The 27,607-nt window shown below is 40.9% G+C and overlaps 1 protein-coding gene across 2 annotated transcripts in view; it reads left to right on the top strand.

Annotated features, from left to right (window-relative positions):
- The first annotated feature begins 6,207 nt into the window (after positions 1–6,207).
- The window catches only part of PAK1 (p21 (RAC1) activated kinase 1), a 148,481-nt gene continuing 127,081 nt past the window's right edge, over positions 6,208–27,607 (top strand). The window contains exon 1 of one of the 2 annotated variants that reach the window (XM_080814910.1): positions 6,208–6,852. The gene's annotated coding sequence lies outside the window, so the exon portion shown is untranslated. The remainder of the gene's footprint in view (positions 6,853–27,607) is intronic. The other variant, XM_080814911.1, reaches the window with a different exon arrangement.

Raw genomic sequence — 27,607 nt, 5'->3', positions numbered from 1 at the left:
TGGAGAAAAGCCTGATTTGAAGGTTTGGGGTCAAATACAGTACAAGAAGAACCTAGACCATCTTGGACCAGAAAGCAAAGAAGTGCTCAGAGAATGTTGGGGACATGTCAAATGGACACTGAATGGTACAACTGTTTTGGAGAACAGTCAAGCAATTCATTTGTTTACATCTAAGTAATCTCTACACCCAACTTCAGGCTTAAACTCATGACCTCAAGATCAAGAGTTGAATGTTCTTCGGACTGAGCCAGCCAAGCATGCAACTGTTTAGTAAGTCTTATAGAGTTAAATATATGCTTACCCTGCAACCCATCCATTTCATACCCGAGAGAAATGAAAACACATATCCACACAAAGATTTGTATATGAATGATCCTAGTAGCTTTATTTATAATAGCCCCAAACTTGAAATGTCCATCAACAGTTGAATGGATAAACAGATCATAGTATAGCCATACTCAGCAATAAAAAGAAAATACTGGCTGACACATGAAACAATATGGATGATCTCAAAAACATTATGCTGAATTAAAAACCACAAAAAGTACATACTGTATAATTCCATTTATATGAAATTCTAGAATAAGCAAAAATTAATTTATAGTAATAGTAAGCAGAAGATTGATTATCATGAGTGTAGGGATTGACTAAAATGGGGCACAAGGAAATTTCCTGGGTCAGAAAGGGTGTGGTGGTGGTAATAAGGGATATACACTTGTCATAACTCATCAAGGTAAACACTGAAAATAAGTGTATTTTTATTACATGTAAGTTATACCTCGATAAAGTTGATTTAAAAATTGAGCAAAATAGGGGGGATGCCTGGGTGACTCAGTCAGTTAAGTATCTGACTCACATATCAGCTCAGGTCATGATCTTGGGGCTGTGAGATTGAATCCTATGGTCCTATCAGGCTCTGCTCTCAGCAGGGAGTCGGCTTGGGATTCTCTTGCTCTCCATCTACCTCTTTCTCCACTTGTGTGCTCTTTGTCTTTCTCTCTCTCAAAACAAATAAAATCTTTATTTTCCAAGGTTTTATTTATTTATTTTCCAAGATTTTATTTATTTATTTGACAGAGAGGGAGAGCACAAGCAGGGGGAGTGGCAGGCAGAGGGAGAGGGAAAAGCAAGCACCCCCCTCCACCCAGGGAGCCCCATATGGGGCTTGATCCCAGGACTCCAGGATCATGACCTGAGCCAAAGGCAGATGATTAATTGACTGAGTCACCCAGGAGCCAAAAAATAAATAAAAATTTTTAAAAAATTGAGCAAAATGGGGTGCCTGGCTTACTCAGCGGGAAGAACGTGTCACTCTTGATCTTGGAGTGGTGAGTTTGAGCCCCGCAGTGGTTTAGATTACTAAAAAATAAATAAATAAACTTAAAAAAATAAGCAAAAGATCTGAACTGTTACTTCACAAAAAAAAGATACCCAAATGACCAATAAACTTATCAACAGGTTTCATCCTCATTAGTAATCAAAAGAATGCAAATTAAAATAACACTGCAACACGGGGCGCCTGGGTGGCTCAGTGGGTTAAGCCGCTGCCTTCGGCTCAGGTCATGATCTCAGGGTCCTGGGATCGAGTCCCGCATCGGGCTCTCTGCTCAGCAGGGAGCCTGCTTCCCTCTCTCTCTCTCTGCCTGCCTCTGTCTACTGTGATCTCTCTCTGTCAAATAAATAAATAAATAAATCTAAAAAAAAATAAAATAAAATAACACTGCAACATCACTACACACCCATTCGAATGACTGAAATAACAAAGATTGATAGCATCAAGTATTGGTGGGGATGCAGGATAATTGGAACACTCATGCACTGCTGGTGGGAATGTAAATTGATTCAATCATTTTGGAAAATAGGTTTGGCATTGTCTTCTAAAGTTGATTTGATAATGTGAACCTATAGATGAAACCTGCTTAGCTTGTCAGTAGACGTCTCTGGGACTTGTCTCATTTCCTTAGCTCACCTCTGATTCCAGCCACAATTGTGGTGGATGGTTTCAACTCTCCTCTTGCTGCTCGCATGTCACCTCAGGTGTATACCTCACATCTTTCCTTATTCTGCCTCAGAATCTTCTCCAGTATCTATACTTGCTAGACTTGCAAGCACAGCCACAGAGTCCAGGGCAGTCAGCAGCCCTGGGGACAACCATCAACCAAAAGAGATGGAACCGTCTTTCAGGTGGTTTATTCTGGGAGGCATTCTGAATGCTTCTCTGAGGTTCTGGCAGAAGTGAGACCCTCAGTAACACACTCTACATTGGCTTTTGCTTTCCCTTATTTCATTCCTATTTCCTAGGGTCACCTCCCAAATAAACTACCTACACCCAAGTATTTATCTCAGGCTCTGGTTTTTGGGAAATCTAAACTTGGGTGGATGGTACCGGGAGTGACCCCAAAATGAGCACTCTCAGGATAGAATTATGGAACAGAATTACCCGCTGATCAGAGGGCAACTAGGACTCAATGGCTGGTGATAGCTCCTGATATTCTGTGCTGTCACAACCGGGCTCTTCCCTTGTGGTGGATTGAAAGAAGTACCTTGTAGTATCTCTAGCACAGGGATTCTCAACATTAAAAAAAAAAAAAAAAATCACCCTCTTAAGGAGAAAAATTAAGTGAAAAGAATCCTGGGTGGGAGAGTGTGCAAAAAGGGTTAAGGTGCTCAGAAGATACAGACTTAGAGTTACAAGATCAAGTCCTGAGGATATAATGTATAGCATGGTGACCATTGTTAACAATACTGTTTTGTACCTCTGAAAGTTGCTAAGAGAGTAGATCTTAAAAGTTCTCATTACAAGAAAAAAAAACTTGTAACAATATGTGGTAATGGATATTAACTAAACTTACATGGTAGCAATTACTTCACAATATATACATGTATCAAATCATTATGTTGCATACCTACAACTAATATGTTATATGTCAACTATATCTCAATAAAAATAAAGTATACCTAGCCAGAGAAATTAAATACTAAGGAATAAGATTTTGTCAAACAGGATTGATCTTTGGAGGCCATAAACCATTGTAGTATCTAAGATATTTTTTCCCTAACTTTGAACAAATTTTCACATTGAATTATTAGATTGTACATCTGAAACTAATACTATACTGTATGTTAACTAACTGGAAATTTAAGTAAAAGCTTAAAAAAAAAAAACCAGCAAATTTTCACTTCTTTGGGGGAGATATTGGCCCTGATTGAGAATATATGCTCCAGTTCTTGAATGGTATGGGGTAATGCTAATTTTAATTTCTAGGAGTTGGCTGGATTTTATTAACTATCTTAAAAGTCTTAAAGAAAGGGGCACCAGAGTTGCTCAGTTGGGAGAGCATGCAACTCTTAATCTCAGGGTTGTGAGTTCAAGCACCATGTTGGGCATAGTTTACTTAAAAAAAAAAAAAAAAGTTCATTTAAAAAAAAAGCCTTGGAATGTCTGGGTGGCTCAGTTGGTTAAGTGTCCAACTCTTGATTTTGGCTCAGGTCATGATCTCAGGGTTGTGAGATCAAGCCCCACATTGGGCTCTGTGCTGGGTGTGTGACTAGGTTAAGATTCTCTCTCCCTCTTTTTCTGTCCCTCCCCTACTTAAATAAATAAATAAGTAAATAAATACATACATACATAAAACCAAGGGGGAAAAAAGCCTTGAAGAAGGAATTTCAGGGTCAGGTCATCCACCTATCAATTCATGACATGGTATGAACTCCAGAAGACCTCCATGGAAGATTTTTATGTTATTTATTTTTATTTATTTTTTAAATTTTATTTATTTACTTGAGAGAATAAGTCAGATGCTTAACTGACTGAGCCAGCCACCCAGGCACCCCCAGTCACCCTTGATTTGACACTGTGTGTTTCTTATTGCTGCTATAACAAACTATCACAAATGTTGTGCTTTAAAACAATACACACTCATTATTTTACAGTTCTGTGGTTCAGAAGTCTGAAATAGATGTCACTGGACTAAAATCAAGGTGTCAGCAGGGCTCTGTTCCTTTCTGGAGGCTCTGAGGAACAATCTATTTTCTTGCCTTGTCCCACTTGTGGAGTTTTATTCTTTAGCTGGTAGCTCTCTTCCTCTGTATTCAAGGGGTGAGTAGAGTGCTTCTCACACTGAATCACATCTCACATCTGACCTCTTCTATAGTTGAATCTACCTCTTCCTCCGTCTTCTGTCTCCTTTTTCCACATCCCTTCCCCCTTTCACTTTTAAGTATCCTTGTGATTACACTGAATTTCCCCCAGATAGTCCAGAATAACCTCATCTCAAGACCTTTAACCATAAAAATCTCTTTTGTCATGGAAGGTAATATATTTATAAGTTCTTGGGATTAGAGTATGAACATCCTTAGGGAGCCATTATTTCACCCACCAGAGACTAAGAAAAACAGTTTAAATTAGAATTAATTTGCTAGATTATGACCTTGGGTTAAATTAACCACCTCAGTTTCCTCATCAATAAAATAGGGGCCGATACCAGTAGTCTATCTCACAAGGTTATTGGAGGTTTAAAGGAGGCAGTGCTTAGAACAGTGTCTGGCACACAGTAAGCACATGTAAGCATTTATTAAATACATCTTCATAATATTTATTCTTACTATGTATCAGGCACTGTTCTAGATACTAGGAATAAGGATAGTATGGATAGGAATGTGACTTGCTCTCAAGGAGCTCAGGAAGTTAGATAAACAAAATTACTAGACTGTTCTACATGCCACAAAAGGCATAAAAGCATCGTAGGATTACAACATTGTGAAAGCTCAAGGAAACTTAAGAAATATTAATTGAATGAATAAACGAACATGACATCTGAGCTGGGCTTTGCAGAATGAATGGGATGGTGTTGGCCAATGAGATAAAGATATAAGGGCTCAGAGACATGAAGAAATGTGCTTTCAAAGAACATTAAGTAGCATTTCAGTGTGGCTGGAAGAAAAGATATTCTGCATGAGAGGAAGTTAGAAAGGCCGATGTAAGCACCAAGGTTGTACAGTGCCAAGTTAACGAGTTTGGACTTCATCCTGAAAGCAACAAACGCCCTTCAGAGTGTTTAAACAGGGGAAAGCATCATCAGATTTGTGGTTTTAAAAGGCTTCTCTGATTACCAGCAAGAATGGATTGAGTTTGGAGACTAAAAGCTGCTCCAATCGTGCAGGTGACGGTAAGTGAGCAGTAGGGCAAGGGCTTGAGAAATAATTAGGAAACTCTATACAATCTCCCAAAGTTGGTGCTCGACTTGATAAGGGTGTTGGGGGAGCAAGAATGGGGGCTATGTTCCGGTTTCCGGCATAGCGGATTGGGTGATTGGGGGGGGCATTCACTGAGACCAGGAAGTAACATGAGTAGTAAATTTGGGGGAAATGGTAATAGGTTGTAGTTTATATTATGGTAAAACAGGCATAGAGAGATGGAGTTAAGGATACACAGATACTACGGATTATGCAGAAATTGTGGCTTAGAAATGTTAAGATCCTATCACTAAAGTTAGGGCACCTGGGGATTGAAGCAAAGCAATCTGATTCCAGACCCTTCGTCACTAATGTTGTTTCAGTTCTGGACATATGGAATTTGAGGTACAGAGTGGGGTATGCAAGTGATGCTGTCCAGGAGGAATTAGAAAATAGTCTGAGCTCAGGGGAAAGGTTTGGGTTGAACGTAGTCTCGGTAGTCTTCGTGGTAGGAGAAAAATGCGAAAGGAAACCGATTCTATCAGTTCACAATAGTTCAAACATCCATTATCATTTCTGGGTCTCCCGCCTTGTGCCTCTCTCCACAAAAAAATCAAAGAGTATAATAATTGTCTGGCTTTGAGGTCACACGAAATGGGGTAGTTTTCAAATTTAGCTCTTGGCAATGAGAGCTAGCAGATGCGGTGGTGCTTTCTAACCTGAAGAGGACCCCAAGTCCAATGGGTTAGCGGTCTTTTTGGACCCTAGACTACACACATGACTAACGTCCCCCAGAAATCGTCCCAAAACCTTCCCCGGAGAAATGCCGCGCAAAGGTGTCTGCAGCCGAAGAGGGTGCAGGGGGAGGAGAGACGCGGGCGCAGTGACATCATGAGGCAGCGGGGTGATTCCCCAGCCTCTGGCGTCATGCGCCGATGACGTCATCCTAGGCGCTCGCCCTCCCCCACGCCTGGGTTGGCCTCCTCACGTGGGTCGGGCAGCCCTCCCCACCCCCTCCCACCTGCGGGAGGCGGGGCGGGCCGGGCTCTGCCGGCGCCGCTGCCTCGCGGGGGAGGGGACGGGAGCCGGTGGGAGAGGCTGTCGGGCCTGGTCCGGCAGCGTACAATAGCTCGGCTGAGGGCGGGCGGGGGAGGCGGCCGGGCCGCGGCTGCAGCTGGAGCCCTAGGTGCCGGCGGCACAGTAGACACCCCCTCACGGCTTCCTCCACAACGCTCCCTCCCGCTGTGCTCGTCCCTCGCGCCTTCCCGCCGTCCCCCTCACCGGCTTTGCGGTCGGACTTCCCAAACGCTTTCGCCTCAGACGCCTACCCCTCTTTCACGGGGCCCCGCGCTCTAAAGATCTCCTCAAAGAATTCTGTCTCCGCTCCTCGTTCTCCAGAGGCCTCCTGAGGCCCCCTCACATTCTCGCCCCTCACAGCACCCCTTTCTCCCGCGTCGCCTAATTGCCTACGACCCCCTTGCCGTCGCTGACCCCCGTCTTAAGGGGACTCCCCGGCACTAGCAGGGTGGGGGAGGCGCCGAGTGCGCGGCGGCGGCGGCGGGAGGGAGAAAGTGAAGCGGCCCCTCGCGCACACTCGCGCGCTCACTCCCCGGCTCGACCGCCGCCACCGGGGTGGAGGAGGAGGAGGAGCGGAGTCGAGCCGAGCGAGCGCGGAAGGTGAGAGCCGGCTCCCGCGCGGCCCCCTTGGCGTCGCAAGCTGCGGGGCTGGGGCGCGGGGGTGGGGGCGGCGCGGGGGTGGGGGCTTGGGCCCATTCATTCCCAGCTGCCGGGCAGGGTGGGAGAGAGGGAGCACCAGGTAAGGTGAGGCGGGGCGCAGCCCGGCGCGGCCGGCCGCTCTCGGCGGACCAACAAAGGCCCCCTGTGCACTGGCCGGAGAGGCCGGCGTTCTCAGAAGCTGGGGACCCGGGGGGAACCCGGGGGAGGGCCGGAGCGGGGGAGGGGCCGGGAGACCCGACAGGTCTGGGGCTGGGAGCCGCCTCCCTCGCGAACTTTGCGGTCCTCCGGCGCTAACCTTGGCGGGCCATCGGGAAGCCTAGCAAAGCGGAGTCCGATTCATTCAGCCTGGAAAAAAACCCCTCCTGCCCAGGCGGGGGGTGAGCACCTCTAGAGTTCACCTCCTGGAAAAATACGAGGGGAGGGAGCTTGACTTATGCAGCCCCTCCCCCACCCCGGGAATACCCTAACTTGTGGAGTTAGCAACAGACAAGGAAAGGAGAGTGACAGTTACTTTATGTTCAATACTCCATTTCGAAAAACATGATTATTATGGCCCTTACTGTCTTGAATGTTTCAGCAGCAAACATTGCTGCGGGTATTTTGGAAGAATGCTTTAGAAGTTTTGGTATTTGTGTGTGTTGGGAGCAAAGTGCTTCTTGTTAAACTGCTTGGGTAACTGTCTTAAAATTTTCCCCCAGAACTGAAAGGTGAAGAAAAGGGTTAGTGCTATGGTTACCAATAAAAATTCAAATTCATTAGTCTAGCCCGTATTTTAAAACTTGTTCCTGAGAATAACCTTTCATTTTGTCTACTGTGTCTTTGTCGGGAGAAAACAGGAATCAACAGTATATAGATGCCTATTGGTCTTACCTTGTGACTTCACCTACTTACTTTGTGACCTTGAGCAGGACACTTCCAGCCTTAAAATTCTAGCACTTTTTAAGTCCTAGAAATCAGCAGGTATCCAGCACGTACTCAGCTTTTAAAGAGTCCATTGAGTAATCCCGCCACACGCCTCATATCCCTCCCACCTCCACCCCAACAAGGTCTTTGCTGGCATCTACCTTCAAACTCCTTTCAGGCAAAACTTACTTCTCAATGGGGCTCCCAGAAGTCTAGCAGGATTTTTATGGCACTTGTAACATTTTTGTTCCTATTTGGGAAATCCTTTATCAGGTGCATATGAAATCCACCTCACCTCAACTGGAAACTCTACTTCTCAAAAGGGTTTTGGGAACATGGACCCTGAAGCTTATCTGTATCCTTACCTATATGAGATTATGCGTTTATTGGTAAATTTGCTTACTCAGTCATTCATTTACCCAATATTACCACAGTGTGGAGAGCTACTGTTTTGGGTCTCCTGCTAGCGCTATGGGGATTCAGAGTCTATTAAGACATTCTCTGTTTTCAAAGAGCTCAAAGTCTAGTGGGTGAGGTAGACATGTAAACAATGAAGGCCTGCCCTAATCTCTGGGGGGACTCCAGTTGTACAAGGAGTAGTGTGCAGTAATTGAGGCTGCTGGACCTGTTCTACAAGTCTCGTCCAGGCCAAAGTGAGTCTTGTGGGGAAGGTGGTGACCTACCTCTCATCCATAAGATAGCACTTGACAGAAAGCTTGTTCAGTTCAATTAAATATATATTTACTAAGCACACTTTATGAGGCCCTGTAGGCTTGGAGAAACCAGCGCTTTGTGAAAGAAGGGCCCTATGTATCCAGAGAGATCTTTGTAAAATTATACCCAATCACATCATTTCTCCTTACTTCCCAACTAGTCATTGGCTAAAGATAAATTTTTAAACTTTTGGGGGCACTGGGTGGCTCAGTCGTTAAGCATCTGCCTTCGGTTTGGGTCATGATCTCAGGGGCCTGGGATTGAACCCTGCATCGGGCTCCCTGCTCAGCTGGGAGCCTGCTTTTCTCCCACTTTGCCTGCTTGTATTCCTCTCTCACTGTTTCTATCTGTCAAATAAGTAAATAAAATCTTAAAAAAATAAACTTTTTAACGTGAATAAGAAGCTCTCGGAGATCAGATTACTGCTTACCTTTGCAGCCTCACTTTATATAACTCCTCTGCCATACACTTTCTCATCTCTGCTTTTGCCTGGTGCTGTTCTTCCCTGTTGAAATGCTGCCCCCATCCCCCCCCCCCCCCCCCCCGCCCCCAAGCTGCTTGTGGAGAAGTGCTTGTTGGACCTCTGGGAAGCTGTCCCTAAGTCACTCCTATTACTTCCATAGAACTGGTTGCTCTTCTATCCTCTGGCTTAGGTACATACTAGTCTCAAAGCTCTCTATAGTACTCTATTGCAATTATGTGGGTCCCCCCCCCCATTAACCTGTGAAATTTCTTGAGGGCAGGTTCTGTTGGGTTAGAACAGTTAGCTCCAAGTGCAGTCCCTACACCAACAGCATCAATATAATCTGGGAATTTGATAGAATTGCAAATTACTTTTCCCATCCCAGACCTATAGATGAAAAACTATGGGGTTGGGGCCCCCAAACCTCTGCTTTAACAAGCCCTCCAGGTGATTCTGACACTTGCTAAAGTTTGAAAACCACAGGGTTAAAAGATCTGTTTTTGGTAAGAGCTGCTCCTTGCCAGGTCCCTCCCACTCTTTCCTTCTGTGTTTTCTTTCTCTCTCCTTCCCTTCTTTTTCTTCCTTAGCACTTACTGCCTGTCAGTCCATCCCATCTATCTGTCATGTATCTTTTGCCAGTAGATTGAAAGCTGCCTGAGAGCATTGTGTCTATTTTATTTGTTACCATATTCCCAGTGTCTAGAGCAGTAGCATATAGCAGGGTCTCAAATATTTGTTGAATGAAAAGTGTAAGAGGATTTAGTCCTATTTGCAGCCAGCTGTTTATAGTGGGGTTTTATTTAAGAATAGTTCTTAGAATGAAGAGGACCCACACTCCAATATGCAAATCCAAGTGGATTCTAACTTTTTTGGGGATTTGTTTTAGACTGAGTTTTCTTCCATTTTACATCTGTCCTGCTCCACCAAAACCTGCAGTATTTTTCAGCTAGAGTTCTTTGAGTCAAAACCTGAAAACTGCTGTTGAAATATCTTAGACGAGGATTGTTTCTTGGGAATTTGTAACCTGGTTTTGCAAATCTAAATAAGTGCCCTAATGTTTGAGTCTTGACTTGAAACTGTCTCTTCCGGATCTTCTGTGGTTTTTGTCTTTCTCTAGTGATACTTAAAGCCATACAAGGGCCTGTTTGACTCCACACAAAGGTTTCTCTTCCTTATGAAGCTCTTAAAATATTTTGTTTCTTTCACTTTCCTATTAGCCCTAAGATTTCATATCCAGTTTTTTCCTTTCCTACCCTCGGAGAGATTGGCTTCATTTGTTCATTTATTTTTAAATGCTTCTTGAGTCTTTCTCTACCATGTGCAAGGCCCTATGCTGGGACAGGATGTTCAGGTATGCATTGGATGCAGTTCAAGTCCTCACGGTGTTGAAGATATTACAGCATGTTATGATAAGTGCTGAGATGAAAGGATAAAATAGAGGGGTACAAAAGTGACATATACTCATCAAGATGGGAGAAATTTGTCTTTCTAATTTTTTTTTTCAGTTTAGGAATAGTTTATCAAATAAGTATCATTTTAATAAGCAGACCTTTAAAAATTTTATTTAGGAGATCAGTAGCTTTGATGGGGAAAATGAAAAGAAAAATCAAGGTGGAATCAATAATTGTTAATTTGAGACAATTCTCAATTATGTTGTTGCTGTGGTTTTTTTTTAAGACTTTATTTATTTATTTGACAGAGAGAGAGATCACAAGTAGGCGGAGAGGCAGGCAGAGAGAGAGAGAGGAGGAAGCAGGCTCCCCACTGAGCAGAGAGCCCGATGATGCGATGATGCGGGCCTCAATCCCAGGACCCTGGGATCATGACCTGGGCTGAAGGCAGAGGCTTTAACCCACCGAGCCACCCAGGTGGCCCTGTTGTTGCTGCTTTTAATGAATTTTTCTTTCCCTCTTTTTTATCTTTCTAAACGGTAATTAGAAAGTAGGGAAAAAAACTTTTTTTTTTTTTTTGAAAGAGAGAAGCTTAAGGTTTTCAAAAGCATATATCATTTCATAGATGTCATTTTAATTCTTTTTTTTTTATTTTATTTATTTATTTGACAGAGAGAGAGATCACAAGTAGGCAGAGGCAGGCAGAGACAGTGAGAGGGAAGCAGGCTCCCCGCCGAGCAGAGAGCCCGATGTGGGACTCGATCCCAGGACCCTGAGATCTTGACCTGAGCCGAAGGCAGCGGCTTAAACCACTGAGCCACCCAGGCGCCCCATAATTCTTAAGGACTAATATAATTTGGGGTGGGAGGAATGGTCAGGGAAACTTAATTTAGTCTCTTTTTACTGTATGATCTTATGGAAGTAATTTTATCTCTGTGCTTTTTGTCCAACTATAAGATGGGGATAGTAACAGTTGCTATGATTGGCTTACAAGTTTCTGAAGCAACTAAATAAAATATTGAATATAAAGAAAACTTTGGAAAGTATAATTTGTTTGCAGTTGTTAGGTGGTGGTAAACTTTATTGAACATCTGTTATGTACCAGATGTTATATGAGTTGTTTTCCCCAGTCTTCAAAATAAGCATGTAAGATGATTACTAGTATCTCTGTTTAATGGATAAGGAGGTTGAAGCTCACACTGACAATGGGAACTTGTTCAAGGTTTTGCTGAAAGTAAGTGGTAGACCCCCATTCCAGTTCATATTCAGCTGATACCAGCAATTATGAGTTATGTTCATTACCCAGGCTGCTTTAATTTTTCTGTACCGAGGGTATAGGAATGTTTTGCAAGTATATTGCTCTGAGAGTTAAAATAAATTTTTTCTTCGTTTAGCCTGCTCTCTTTCTTTGTGCACAGAAAGATTGGTGAGGACGGTTTTACATGCATGTACATTTATCATTCATACAGGAAAAGAATAACATCTTTCCCTGGTGTTTTTTGTTTAGTCTTCACAACAGCCGTATGAGATAGGTATTTCCATTTTACGAGTTAGGAGACTGGATTATAGAAGTCTTGGTTTTCTCAAAGGCACATCATTAGCAAATGACTAAATATTGGTTTAAAACTACATTTTTTGAATCTCAGTGTAGTACTTCACTTTTGCCACTGTATCATATTGCCTTTTAAACCTTCAAACTAAACTTTGGAGCCCTAGAAGTGTCCTTTTAGATTGCTTTCTAATCCCTTTGGCCTTTTCCCCCTAAGAAAATCTTGACTGAAGTCCAGAGCTCGAACTACAAAAAAATAATTGCTGGTAAAACACTATCAGATGGTCATATTATAGACTCACAAGATAACACTTTACCACTGAAGCTGAAAGATCAGACTTTATTTATCCAGTGTTCTGAGTCACCACTGCCTGAATATTCATTTCCCTTTGCCATCATAAATTTATTATCGTTATGTCATATATTTTTCTACTATTGTGTTAAGCTTTATCTTTCATAAGTAACTTCCTCCACCATTCTATCATTTCAGTCTTTGAGATGGGGGAAGTGATCTATGTGCTAGGATCCTCCAGATTATCCCCTCTCTAAGAATAGTGTGATAAGTCTAGAAAGAACCAGAATTCACTGATCCCTCATTAATATGATTTTGCTTGGTATTAATTCTCTAAAGTTGATCTAAGTCTTAGTTCTGACAAGTCCATTATGTCTGGCTCTTATTCATGGAGTTGGGGTGAGGTAATTTGCATGCAGCATTGGGAAGTTCACTCTTGTGTATGGGACTTTCTTACTTCACTTTTCCACTTCCAGCCATCTCCTCATATTCTGATGATGACACAATATGTGTGGCTTCCACCCTCCTCTGCCAGCCTGTATCTTCAAGGCCTTGCTTTCCTTATTCTCTCCCTGATTCCCACAAAGCTGGGATTCATGTCTTTCTCATTTGAACCCTTGTCCCCACGTACTTTCTATGTTGCTGCAATATTGCCTGTCACTTTCTAGGGAAGGAGACAGATGTAGAAGGGAGACCATTAAATTTGAAGTTAGGCAAAGACCTATTTGGACACTTATTTAAATATCTATTTCTTAGTTTGAAAATAGAAATAACACCTAACTTACAGAGTTGTGAAGATTCAATTAATAATATGTGTGAAAATGAATATTGTATGCCTGAAACCAATATAACACTGTGTGTTGACGATACTGGATTAAAAAAATAATATACATGAAAAAGAATTGTAGATGTTGAGTTATATAGATATTAGGTAGAATTGTTATAACTTAATGACTTCAATTGTTTTTAGCAGTGATCTTGAATTTTGGCTATGCATTTGAACTTGTGAAGATATTAAAAAAAAAATACTGTTGCCTGGGCTCTAAAGTCTACTAAATCAAAATCTCTTGGAATTTCTATTTTTGAAGGTTTATAGGTGATTCTGGTATACAGCCAAGATTGAGCAGTATTGCTTTGCATTATAATATTTTGCATCGAAGTCTTAGGTACCTAGCATATGAAATGTTTTAACAATCTTTTTTTTTAAAAGATTTTATTTATTTATTTGACAGACAGAGATTACAAGTAGGCAGAGAGGCAGGCAGAGAGAGAGAAGGAAGCAGACTCCCCACTGAGAAGAGAGCCCAATGCGGGGCTCGATCCCAAAACCCTGAGATCATGACCTGAGCGGAAGGCAGAGGCCTTAACCCACTGAGCCACCTAGGTGCCCCGCATATGAAATGTTTTAATTGTCATTTAAGTTTCATTTGCTAAACACATATTAAACATGGGGCATTGTCAGGGGCTCTGAAGAAATAGATGAATCATACCTGGTCCCTGCCCTTAGGCTCATAGTTGAGAAACAGACATGTCCATAGACAATTATATTGAGACAAAAATGACACGTGGAGATACAGGCTCATGCTGTGTAAAGAGAGGAAAGGCATCTACTTCACCTGAAATGGGGGTTGTCTGGCAAGCTTTCTTAAGGCAAGTGACAGCTAAGTTGTGTTCTGAAAGGGGAGCACGGTTTAACCAAGCACAGTTGGGGAGGGGTGGGAAGAGAGGAGAGTGGAAGAACCTTCCTGAAAGAGAGCAGGGTGAGGACTGTATGACTTTAGAGCATGTTTGGGGAACTCTGGGTATTTTAGTACACTTAGAGGATAGGACACAAAATGGGGAGGGGTAAGAGCAGAGAGGAAGACGAGGCCTAGATGGTGAAGGGTCTCTAGTGTACAAAGTATTTTCACTAATATTATCTCGCTTTATTCTTTCAACAACTCTGTGGCTTAGTTAGGACAGATATTGTTTTATCTCCATATTATAGAATAGGAAACAGGTTAATTGAATTGCCTGAGGCTATATAGCAGCACAGCTATGATTTGTAGTAGGTCCTTTAGACTTTTGAGAATACAGAAGAATAAAGGGAAAAAAAAACCCCAAACCTGCTAGTTTAATTGTGGAAATGTAACCAATAGTATCATTTCATCTATTTTTTAATGTTCTTAAAAAATGAGTTTGGGTTGGTGATCTTGTTTCCCAGCCACCCGCTTTCCCCAACATCATTGTTCATTGGGGATAAATGAGATCAGGAACGTATCAGCATCATCAGCCTCATCACAACTGACCTTTCACCAAGGACTTTCATGGTACGAAGTACTTTGATTTTTCCCTCCTCAACATAATCCTATAAGAGGTATTCCGTTTTATACTCATTTTATAGATGAGGAAATTTTTTTTAAAGATTTATTTATTTATTAGAGAGAGAGAGAGAGAGAAATCACAAGTAGGCAGAGAAGCATGCAGAGAGGGGGAAGCAGACTCCATCGCAGGGCTTGATCCCAGGACCCTGAGATCATGATCCGAGCCAAAGGCAAAGGCCCAACCCACTGATCCACCCAGGCGACCCTATAGATGAGGAAATTTAGGACCAGGAAGATCAAGCTGGGATTTGAAGACTTTTTTTTTTTTTTTAAAGATTTTATTTATTTATTTGACAGATTACAAGTAGGCAGAGAGGCAGGCAGAGAGGGGGGTGGGAAGCAGGCTCCCTGCTGAGCAGAGAGCCCGATGCGGGGCTCGATCCCAGGACCCTGGGATCATGACCTGAGCCGAAGGCAAAGGCTTTAACCCACTGAGCCACCCAGGCGCCCCTGAAGACATTTTTATGATTATTACTGTGTGACCATGGCAAATCACTTAACCACTCTGAGCCTCAGTTTTCCTTAGCTGTTTTATAGATGCATTACATCTAATGCTAACTTCCCCAGCTCAAATATTTTATCACAGTGATTTTTTAACCTTCATATTCCTCCTCTCTGCCTTCACCCTTGTTCTGTAATACACTAGGACATAGTGCATCAGTAACTGTTTTAGTGTGGAAACAGCTCTCAGTGGGCAAGAGGTTGGGGAATGAGTACAGTGGGACCTGATAACAGTGGAGGGACTCTTAGTCCCCTTTCACCTGTTGGAAAATTACTATATTTATAACATTTCTTCCATTTAAGATTATTTTCCTATCTGGACTTATCTGATCAGTCCTGTGTCTGAGATTTTTATTTGATACCAGGGTAGATTTTCCTTGATTAGTTTAAGAAGTTATCTATATATAATCTGCAAAGTAACTTAAAACAAGAAACCAGGTGAGCAAAGGGAAAAATTCATGATGATAGTATTTGGAAAGTCCAATTTCCTGAGCAGCCTAGAGACAGTTAATATATATTTAGGCTTTACTATTTTCAAAACACTTTCATATATAATCTCATTTAATTTAATTCTATCCTTAAGGCATCATATTTTTATAGATGGAAACATGTTAAGAGCTTGTCTGTAATAACAAGGCCACGAGTTTGGAAATGCATCTTTAATCCATATCCTCTGTCTCCAAATCTAGTTGGCTCCTGATCATTTAGATGTTGCTTTGACCAGTGGCACTTCCTTCATTTTCCTTGACTTCTAAAAAATTCCTGGTTCCTTGGGGCATGGCAAAAGCTATTTACAGCTTGTTCTCTTTCCAAAAATCATGGCTTTTTTTGCTTTGCTTTGTTTTTGTTTTTGTTCTTTAGAGAGAGAGAAAATGCATGCCTGTGCATGGGCAAAGGGGTGGGGGGATAGGGTGGGGGTGGGGGTAGGGAGAGAGAAAATCTTTTTTTATTTTAAAGATTTTATTTATTTACTTGACAGAGATCACAAGTAGGCAGAGAGGCAGGCAGAGTGGGAGGGGGAAGCAGGCTCCCCGCTGAGCAGAGAGCCCAATGCAGGGCTCGATAAGGCAGAAGCTTAACCCACTGAACCACCCAGGCGACCCCGGAGAGAGAGAATCTTAAGCACACTCAGTGTGCTCACTCAGTGCTGCGCACTCAGGCTGCACACTCAGTGCCCAGATCTACTTGGGATTCGGGAATCGATATCATGACCCTGAGATCATGACCTGAGCCAAAATCAAGAGTCAGATGCTTCACTGACTGAGTCATGCAGGCACCCCCATAATCATGTTTCTAACTATTGCTGCTTGCCAGAGCATTCTCTGAAGTTGACTGTTTTGTAAAGGTCCCAGGCTAGATGGGAATGGCAAAATACACATACTTTCATTTGCATACAAACTCAGTACATCTCTACAGTGCATCTGTTTATCAATTTCTTAATTAGTCTACAAATATTTATTGGATGCTTCCTATGTGCCAAGCATTGTGATTAATACTCAGGGTACAATCATAAACAATATAGAAATGATCCTTTTCCTTGCTTGTCTAAAGCTTACATTCCAGAGGGGAATACCAAAAAAAGCATTGAATGTACAAAAAAGTAGTTGCAGGTTTTAAGTCCTACAAGGGAGATAAAGGACTAATACAGAGAATTTTGGAATGATGAAAGGGAAGGCCTCATTGAGGAGATGATGCTTTTAAACTAATAAATGCAAGATGAATAGGTATTGGTCATTCAGAGAATAGGGTGTAGAGCCTGTCATGCAGAGCGAACATTTTAAATGCACAAAGACCCTGAAAGTAGGTAAAAGTTTAGAGCTATGATACTCAAGATAGTAACTCCTAGACAATACTAGACAAACTACTGAACACTTGAAATGTGGCTGGTTCAAATATAGAGGAGCTGTAAGTATAAAATATATACTAGGTTTTGAAGGTTTAGTACTGAAAAAAATTTAATACAACTAATTTTTATGTTTAGTATATATCGAAATGTTAACATTTTGGATAAATTGGGTTAAAACAGATTTTCAAATTAATTTCACCCGCTTTTTTTTTTTAGCTTTTAAAAATATAGCTACTAGAAAATTTAAGATTACATATGTGGCTCGTGTTAATGGCTCATATTATATTTCTGTTAAATAGCTCTGGTTTAGCTCAACATAGGAACTAAAAAAGAAAGTGATTATGGCTCATGTACATGGAACAAGAGTGAATGGTACTTGATAAAGTTGGGGTGGTAGGAAGAGACTTTTTAAAATGTTACCCTATGCAATATCCTGTTTAATTCTGAGAGACTGAGAAGGGATTATTAAATCGATTTTATAGACAGAGACAATTAGTGCCTGAGGGCCCTCCCCACCTGTATAGTGCCACACTTTTAGCTTAGTATCTTGAGTGTAGAATGTTCTCTATCACTGTCAGCTGACAAACAAGTAAACCAATATTGATGGGCAAACTGATTATATCTATAATATCAATGGTATCTTGGTATCTATAATATCTAAGTAGAACTCTTGGTCAAAGATTGAAATTTTCATCACACACACACAAAATCCTTCCTGTAGATTGACTCCTCTTGAAAATGTTTCATGGTACACTTATTTCAACTTTTTCGTATATTTAAAAATTATAATAAAGTATTAGGAGGGAAGTATGTGCAGAGAGCACCCATATACTCACTATTTAGATTCTGTAATGTTTTGCTGTATTTGAATATCTATCTATCCCTTAATCCATTCATTAATCCATCTTGTTTTGAAGCCATTCCAGATAAGTTGCAGGCACCAGTGCACTTCACTCTAAAACACTTAAGCATTTGTTATCATTATTTACGTAGAACCATACTCTTACCCATTACACTATGGGATTATTGGATTAATGTCTATCTGCCCTACCAGACCCTAAGCTCTAGAGAATTATTTCTCTTTAAGACATGGATCCTAAAGAGGATGAGTTTTAATATAGTACCCTTTTCCTTAAAATAAAAATTACCCTTTTCTGCTCATAATTGTATTCACAGTTCCTAACATATAGTAGTCACTCAATAAATATTTTTTGTTTGCAAAAATGAATGTGGAGCCAGCATCAAACTGAACTGACTTCTTTACTGAGAGCATTTGTTTGGTTTTTCTCAAGTTCAATAAATATACAAGAATCCTTCCATTGGCTGATGTTGGGAGAGGGAAGGAGAGAAGAAACCTTAATGTTCTAATATTCAGCTTCCCAGTACAAGTACCTGATCTGGGTCAAAGTTAGATGCATGCCCTGATGCTAGCTAAGGATGTGGGAAATTCTTAAGCTGAACAAGTTGATCACTGGCTACTTTGCCATTCTGGGTCTTTCTTCATTTCATTTGAGTTGAAGAATTCTATATTACTGAAAAATGGCATTAGATTGAGGTCTTTGTAGGCATATTTATCTTCCAGAGGGTCCATTCTTTTTGGTAATATCCAACGCAACATTTCAAAATTCATAGTTTCCTTTTAGATTATTCAGAGTTTCTTTAAAGTGCTACCTAATTTTAATAAGGCTTAACAATAATGTTACTAACTTCTGTTAAAAATAACAGGGCTCTGTTTCACAAACTATTTTGTAACACTATTCATAAATTTTAAAGTCAGCCAGGATTCCATTACTCTAATGAATAAACACTTTATTGTTTCTTGTTTTCTTATGTATAAACATACATGTTTATATAGTTGTAATCACAATGTAGATCTAAATTGGTTGTTTGCCTTTTTTTCTTGATGTATAAACATTTCCCCATATTATTTCTTAGTGCTCCTAATAAAATTTTAGATGATATTTCATAATTTGCCTAAAGCCATTGCATCAATCAGTCAGTGTTCTAGCAGAGAAACAGAAATAGAATTCTTTCTTTGTGGAGAAACCTCATTTTGCTCTTGAGGCCATTCAACTGATTGGATGAAACCTACTATTAGATAAGGAAGAATAATCCCCTTTATTTAATATCAACTGACTTGTAGATGTTAAATACATCTACAAAATACCTTCCCAGCAGAACCTAGATTAGTACCTAGATTTAATTAGGTAACTGGGTGCTGTAGCCTAGCCAAGTTGACACATAAAACTAACCATCACAATCATTTAGGTTTTCTTTCCCTGTTATAAATCACACTGTAGTTTTATCTGTAACACTACATACAGCTTTCTCCCTTAAAAGATTTTTTTTTTTTAAAGATTTTATTTATTTATTTGACAGGCAGAGATCACAAGTAGGCGGAGAGGCAGGCAGAGAGAGAGGAGGAAGCAGGCTCCCTGCTGAGCAAGGAGCCCGATGTGGGACTCGATCCCAGTACCCTGGGATCACGACCCAAGCCGAAGGCAGCCGCTCAACCAACTGAGCCACCCAGGTGTCCCAAAAGATTTTTTTTTTTTTTTTTTTTAAAGAATAAATTCCCAGGGACGCCTGGGTGGCTCAGTTGGTTAAGCAGCTGCCTTCGGCTCAGGTCATGATCCCAGCATCCTGGGATCGAGTCCCGCATCGGGCTCTCTGCTCAGCAGTGAGCCTACTTCTCCCTCTGCCTCTGCCTGCCACTCTGCCTGCCTGTGCTCGTTCGCTCTCTCTCTGACAAATAAATAAATAAAATCTTTAAAAAAAAAAAAAGAATAAATTCCCATAGGTAGGATTACTCTGTCAAGGAATATAAAGACCAAATGTGCTCTTGACAGGATTTAATATTTGCAAACTGAAAATACACTACAGTCTTCCTTGCAGTGATTTCTTTAGGAGTTAATCTATTCAATTGACTAATTTTCTATTTCCAAAAACCTGTCCCTCCCCTCCCCCCACCGCCACCATGTTTTTTGGCTCTGGAAATAGCTGCTTTAAAAAAAATTTTTTTTCAGGGTTATCTCAATTCTCTCTTCCATCTCCACCTGTCATGCTTTCCCCTGGATTTCTTCTTCCCCCAACCCCTAATTGCCCTACTGTACTTTTCTTTCCATATCACAGATAAAATAGAAACTTCATATTCCTACTACTGAATCTAAGAATCTACTTGGATTTGCACCTGTTTTTGTCTTTGCCTGTTTCTCTTTCAAAGGAAGGCCCACTCCTTCACATGCTTTTAGATTCCTTCCCATGGTCCCTACTCAGAAACCTCATTTCACTGCATCTTTAGATTTTACTTTCTACTGAGTTATCATAAGCAGCATTCAAATGTTCTATTTAAATAAAAACAATTTTTCACTTCCCTACCAAATAAAAGCTCTCCTGAGATCTCATGTGAGCCTCCAGCTAAATCCTATCTTTGCTCTCCTTCAAAGCCAGTCTTCTTTAAATAGTGTTTACAACTCTGGTTCCAGTTTCTTACCTCCTGTTTACCTGAAAGCTTACTCCAGTCTACTTCTACCCTCACCACCTCATCACAACCACTCTTACTAAGGCCCATAATGACCTCCATGGTGCCAAATCTATATAAAACAAACAAACAAACAAAACCCAAAAGCAACCATAAACCATAGGGGCACATACATACTCAGTAATCCCTTAAGGTCACAAAAATACTCAGTTGCGATTCAAATGTCATACTTTTTCTCTTCTTTAACAGTCTGAAGCAGAATCCAGATAAGGACTACACAGAGAGATTGGTTGATAGGTCTTTCTTGTTTCTTTTAATCTCTAAAATTCCTCTCAATCTCTTTCTCCCCCCTTTCAGTTTTTTGTTGTTGTTGAAGAAACCACATTGTTCTGTAGAATTTTCCACTGCCTGGATTTTGCATTTCCCATTTTTGTTTGACAAGTTCCTTGGTCCTGTATGTACATGTAAGTTAGTATCTAAAGGCTAATTCAGATTCAGGTTTTTCTTTTGTTTGTTTTTTTGTTTGTTTTGCATGACCACTTTCTAGGTATTAGTATGTTCTTTCATCAGGGGACTCTTAACGTTTGGATGTCTTTCTTTTTGTGATGTTAGCAGCCATGGGATTTCATTCTCATCTTACTGGACCTCTCTATTTGCCTTTTTGGTTACTTCCTTTAAAATATTCTTTTGCCTTCTGTGATAACATTTTCTTCATTTGCCTCCTCTGTCTGATCATTCCTCAGTTTATTTTGTTGCCTTTTTCTTTTTTTTAAAAGATTTTATTTATTTACTTGGCAGTGAGAGAGTACAAGTAGGCAGAGTGGTAGATAGAGGGAGAGGGAGAAGCAGGCTCTCTGCTTAGCAGGGAGCCTGATGCGGGGCTCAATCCCAGGACCCTGGGATCATGACCTGATCCGAAGGCAGCAGCCCAACTGACTGAGCCACCCCGGCACCCTGCCTTTTTCTATCTTGATTTTATTTAGTTTATTTTTGATGTTGGGATTCCTCAAGGGTGAGATCCTCTCCTCTTCTTATACCAGACTCTACTTCATTTCATTCACTGTCCTGCCTCTGAATACCATGTATATGCTGACAACTCCCACATTTTCCCATATGTCTCTAGCCTAAATCTCTCTCCTTAGCTCTAGATTCATATATCCACTTACCCAATTGATATTTCCACTTTGGGGTCTTACATTTCCTACTTAATATGCTCTATAACTGCATTCTTGATCTTTCCCCACAAACTCAGTCCTCCCTGTCTTAGTGGCATCTTTGTTTCCCTGGTTGCTCAAATCACAAAGTTAAAATTCACTCCTGACACCTCCTTATCTCCTATCCTTCATTCCTACTCCACCCCCAATCTTATCAATTTTATTTCCTATGTATTTCTTGAATCCATCTACCTCTCTCCATGTCTGTTGTCACCTCTCTAATTCGCACTCCCACTATCTCTACCCCAGACTACTACAGTAATCTTGTAACTGAACTCTGCTTAAAACCTGTAAATGCTCTTTGTTTTATTTAGGAAAAAATATAAAATCTTAAATGTGATTTGTAAGTTTCTGAGAGGGTCCTTGTTTTTGTTTGTCTAACTTCATCTGGTGCCACTGTCTACTGCACTGGCTGTTGCTTCAGAGTATTTGGCATTTTTTTTTTTCCTTGTTTTGCAAAGTTTGAGAAAATCTTTCTTGCCTCAGGGCCTTCATACCTGTTCTCCCCTAGTATGTTTTTCCCCAATTCTGGCTTCTTAACAAGTCTGGTTTCTCTCTCCCCACTTTTTCTTATTTTAGAAAACAAGTGTGAGCCAGGACCTGTCTAATCTAAAGAAGGACCCCCCCCCCCCATTATCCTCTCCTGGTACTTTGTTATTTTCAGTAATGGCATTCATAATGATCTGTAATTCTGTACTTACCTGTTTATTGTATGTCTAGACTTCCAACTTCATGGAATCAAAGATTAAAAATCTCTTTTGTCTACCACCATACCTCAACACCTAGTACAGTGTGTGGAATATAGTAAGTGTTGTCAATATTTGTTGAATGAATGAGTTCACACTATCAAGGATTAGTAAGTCTTGGCAGTTTTATCCCTGCAATTTTTTCAAATGTGTTTTTATTTTTCTATCTCCTCTGCTTGGTTTTGACGATAATCATCTTTTCTCTAGGCTTTTAACTACTTCATTACTTGTGTCCTGGCCACCAGTTTCTGCCCTTTTATTCATTCATTCATTATTCTGCCTGGAATAATTCTGATCCTGTTACTGTTCTGTCCCAAAACAATTCCATTGTTTTGTTATGTCCCCATTACTTGTAAGATAATGTGTAACCTGAGTTGTTTTTCAGGAAACTTTATAATTTGACCCGACCTGCTTTTTTAGCCTTATTTCTCCTGACCCTACTCCAGCTCTCTAAAAAGACTTTCCCTTTCATTCACTTTCATATATCCTATCATTCTGTTCCCTCAGCCTAGAATATCTTTTCCCTCTCTGCTATTAAAACTCTTCATTCATGGGGCGCCTGGGTGGCTCAGTGGGTTAAAGCCTCTGCCTTTGGCTCAGGTCATGATCCCAGCATCCTGGGATCCAACCCCCATATTGGGCTGTCTGCTCGTCAGGGAGCCTGCTCCCCTCCCACCCCCATCTCTCTGCCTGCCTCTCTGCCTACTTGTGATATCTGTCTGTCAAATAAATAAATAAAATCTTTAAAAAACAACAACAACGGGATGCCTGGGTGGCTCAGTTGGTTAAGCCACTGCCTTTGGCTCAGGTCATGATCCCAGGGTCTTGGGATCCAGTCCTGCATTGGGCTCCTTGCTCAGCGGGGAGCCTGCTTCTTTCTCCTCCTCTGCCTGCCACTCTGTTTGTGCGTGCATGCTCTCTCTCTCTCTCTGACAAATAAAATCTTAACAACAACAACAACAAAAACCCCAAAAAACAACTCTTCATTCATAAGTCCAACTTGGATGCCATGTCTTCCATGTTGTCTTCCAGGCCTCATCTACCTATGCATGATTACGAATTCTTGAGAGTGTGCTACACACTGAACGTTTATGTCTTTCCCAAATTTATATGTTAAATCTCAATGCCCAATATGATGACTGGGGAGGTGGCATCTCTAGGAGGTGATTAAGTCATGAGGATGGAACCCTTATGAATGGGTTAGTGTTCTCATAAAAGAGACCCTAGAGAGTTCCCTTGCCCCTTTTGCTATGCAAGGGCACAGTGAGAAGACCACATCTGTGAGCTAGGAAGAGAGTTCTCACCAGACACTGAATCTTCTGGTGTTTTGATCTTGAACTGCCTAGCCTCCAGAACTGTAAGAAACAAATTTCTTTTTTTTGTATGCCACCCAGTCTATAGTATTCTGTTACAGCACCCTGAATGAATTAAAACAGGTAGTACTTTTTTTCATTCCTTACTATATACTTAGCATCTTGAGCAGTATGTGTCATGTAGTAGACTGTCAACAGATCCTTGTTGGATGACTGAATTGCAGTTTACTTATCTACTCAACTGTTTATTAAGCTTTTTGGAATGGCCATAGCATTCTTTCCATCCTTTGCCCTATAATTAGAAGTTCATTTGTTATCCATAGGAACTGATCACTTATAAAGTTAATCCCCACTCAAGCATCCCTCCCTGCTCTCCATTGGACTTTGTCCTCTTCACCCTCTTTCTTAGTAAGTGCCTTTCTAATGGTAGGATAATTAACACCTAAGAATACAATGCAAATAGATTCTAAAATGGACATTGACCAAAAAAAAAAAAAAGAAAGAAAAAGAAAACACAATTCCGTAAAACATGAAGACTTTTATGAATTCGAAATAAAGCAGTATTAGAGAATGGCTTGAATCACACACGCAAAAATCATTGACAAATGAAGATTAGGTACTGTTAGACCAGTTTAAAATTGAAGGGGAAATAAGCGTGAGTAATGACATAATATGAGATTCAGAGGACAATGATTTGAGTAACAAAGGATTAAAATAGACCCTTGGGAAAGATTGGTGAAGCTCTTGAATATTTTTACAAAATTGATCCACTTATCAACGTGTTTTGAAAGCCAAATGTGACGTGACAGATGTTCTTTGGTTTAAGAATTACCTTATAGGCAATTACAACTTAAAATTTTGTTAAATATTAAGAATTAGAAAATTTTGTTTTACCTTTATCTTGATAAATTAAGCCTCAATCAATTGTTTTGAAAAAATTTACTAGGAAATTTTGATCTCTCATCAGTTAACTTTTTTTGGGTATTAGTTATACTCAGTAAGAATCCTGCTGTATGTACTTGTTTCTCCATTAGATTTAGCTTCCCAAGGTTGGAATTGTGCTTTACTCATTATATTACTATGTGCCTAGCTCAGACTCTGGTACTTAAGAGATATCTAATAAATGCATAGGGGATAGGAAGAAGTAAATAATAATTGAAGGATTTGGAAAAGCTCCTTGGAAAGGTACTGTTTGGTGCAGAGTGTGTATGGCAGGTGAGTGAATAGGATTTGATTCTTACACTTTGTTAGATCCAAAATGAAAACCTCTTTTATTCTTTCTTTTGCCAGCTCCTGCCTAGTGTGTACTTTAATATTCACAGTCTGTTCTCTGCCTCAATAGCTCTTGTTCTCATTGTAATTCTTCCTGGAGATTGAGATGGAAATGAGGAGGGCTTTGGGCTGCTGCCTCGGTATCCACATTCATGAGAATTTAGAAATGCAGAGGGACTAAATGCCATGCCTGACCTAGACGGATCCAGGTCAGCCAATCATTGCTTTACTGCCTCTCCCTTTGTTCTCTGTGTCTCCAGTCTCCTATCTGCTGGAGGTGCTACAGCTGTTTATACCGATTAATATAATGCTAATGTGACCCTTAATGAAAGCATTAGAAACACATGGTCCCAGCTGGTGACTAAAAACCAGATAGGGTCAACCTTCAAAGTACCTTTTCTAACAACAATTGGACTAGGCACCTGAATACCTTTTTTTTTTTTTAAAGATTTTATTTATTTATTTGACAGACAGAGATCACATGTAGGCAGAGAGGCAGGCAGAGAGAGGAAGGAAAGCAGGCTCCCTGCTGAACAGAAAGCCCGACGTGGGGCTCGATCCTAGGACCCTGGGCTCATGACCCGAGCCGAAGGCAGTGGCTTAACCCACTGAGCCACCCAGGCGCCCCACCTGAATACCTTTTTGCATTGTTTTTGAAACTATGGAAACAAGCTGAAAGTGTTTAGAGAATGTAATCCCTCATTTTATGGGATAAGGGGGAAAAACAACCTCAGAGATGATAAAGCTCATGCCAAATTAATAGTTCCTTACCTCCCATTTTAACAAAGATCTATCTCCTGTAAATGTAATTTTGTCCCTTCTGCATTTTATGCAGCATTTAAAACCTCTGCCACTGACCTGACTTTGAATCTTGTGGCCCTGCCCCTTCCTGACTGTGATCTGGGGAGAGTTGCTTAACCTCCATAGTTTCAGTTTCCTTATCCTTAAAATGGTACTAATAATAGTACCTGCTTCACAGGTTTGTTACTGGGATTACACAAGGCAATAATCGTAAAGCACTTAGCAGATTCTGGCATATAACAAGTGTTCAGCAACTGTTGGCTATTATTATTATTACAGCATAAGGAAGCTAAAATGAGCCTAATGACCAGTGCTTTAATTTACAGCTCTGTTCTTGAAAACTTTGTTCCTATTTTTCCTTGAAGGATCTGGACTTTGTGAAAGTAAGGATTTTGTCTGCTTGCTTCCATGTATTCTCAGTACCTAGAGTAATTTTTAGCACATAGCAGTTGCTTAGTAAATATTTAGTGAATTAATGACTTCTCTTAGAGAAAATCTTTGAAAAATACCTACTTTATTTATTTTTTAATTTAAAGATTTTATTTATTTGACACAGAATTAGAGAGAGAGATTGAATGTGAACAAACGGGGGGTGGGAATGAGGGAGGGAGAAGCAGACTCCCCACTGAGAAGGGGGCCAATGCCATATGGGGCTCAATCCCAGAACCCTAGGATCATGACCTGAGCCGAAGGCAGATGCTTAACCGACTGAGCCACCTAGGCGCCCCAAAACACCTACTTTTGGATACTCCAAAGACTTGTATGTTTTTTTCTTTATAATTGTTTGTATGAATTTGCATTTGTCTTTATAGTGTTTGTATTGTGTTCTTGATCTTTTCAGTTATCTGTTTCTCTCTACATTATAAATCTTCGTGGGTAGGAAACTGTGATCTCACTATGGGTATTTCCTTGTGGCTCCTAGTACAGCTTTTTTTTTTTTTTAATACAGTTATTAAGGATTAGAATTCCTGACTACTGACTCTAAAAATCACTCGTATTCAGTACTAATTTATTGAGTAAACACCAGTATATGCTGTGGCACCAATTCCAACTATAAGAAGTTGTGAATTTATAGGGTCAGTCCTTGGTGGCAAGAGGCACTTAAATGCCCTTGTGAGTGTTGTTGTTGTTGTTTTTTTAAAGATTTTATTTATTTGGGGACAGAGATCACAAGTAGGCAGAGGAACAGGCAGAGAGAGGGGGAAGCAGGTTCCCTGCTGAGCAGAGAGCCCTATGGGGGGGGGGCGCCTGGATCCCAGGACCCTGAGATCAGGGCCCGAGCCGAAGGCAGAGGCTTAACCCACTGAGTCACCCAGGCGCCCAACTTACGTCCCTTTCTTAAAACCTATTTACTAGAGTAAATCTTTTATCTTGGCATTCAAGGCCTTCTACAATCTTGCCATATCTAAACTCTAAATCTATTTCCCCCACTACCAATGAAGATAGCCTAGTTTAAAGATTTTATTTATTTATTTGACTGAGAGAGATCACAAGTAGGCAGAGAAGCAGGCAGAGAGAGAGGAAGGGAAGCAGGATCCCAGCTGAGCAGAGAGCCGGATGCGGGTCTCCATCCCAGGACCCTGGGATCATGACCTGAGCCGAAGGCAGAGGCTTTATCCCACTGAGCCACCCAGGCGCCCCGTGAATGTTGTTCTTTACACATGAAATACCCCTTTCCTTCCTTGCCCTGTCTCTGCCAGATGCCATACTGCTCTTTCTTTAGGGCTTAGTCTCCTCTGTCACTGTCTATTTACTTCTTTTCTTTTGTGATTAACTCCTTTGTATGTAAATCTCTTTATGGAAGAAGTGGATAGCTTTTGCAAATGGAATGATTTTGAGGGAGGAC

Source organism: Martes martes (assembly GCF_963455335.1).
Source record: "Martes martes genome assembly, chromosome: 10".
Lineage (NCBI taxonomy): Eukaryota > Metazoa > Chordata > Mammalia > Carnivora > Mustelidae > Martes > Martes martes.
The sequence above is the reverse complement of the archived record's forward strand: the minus strand, read 5'-3'. Positions and strand labels throughout refer to the sequence as shown.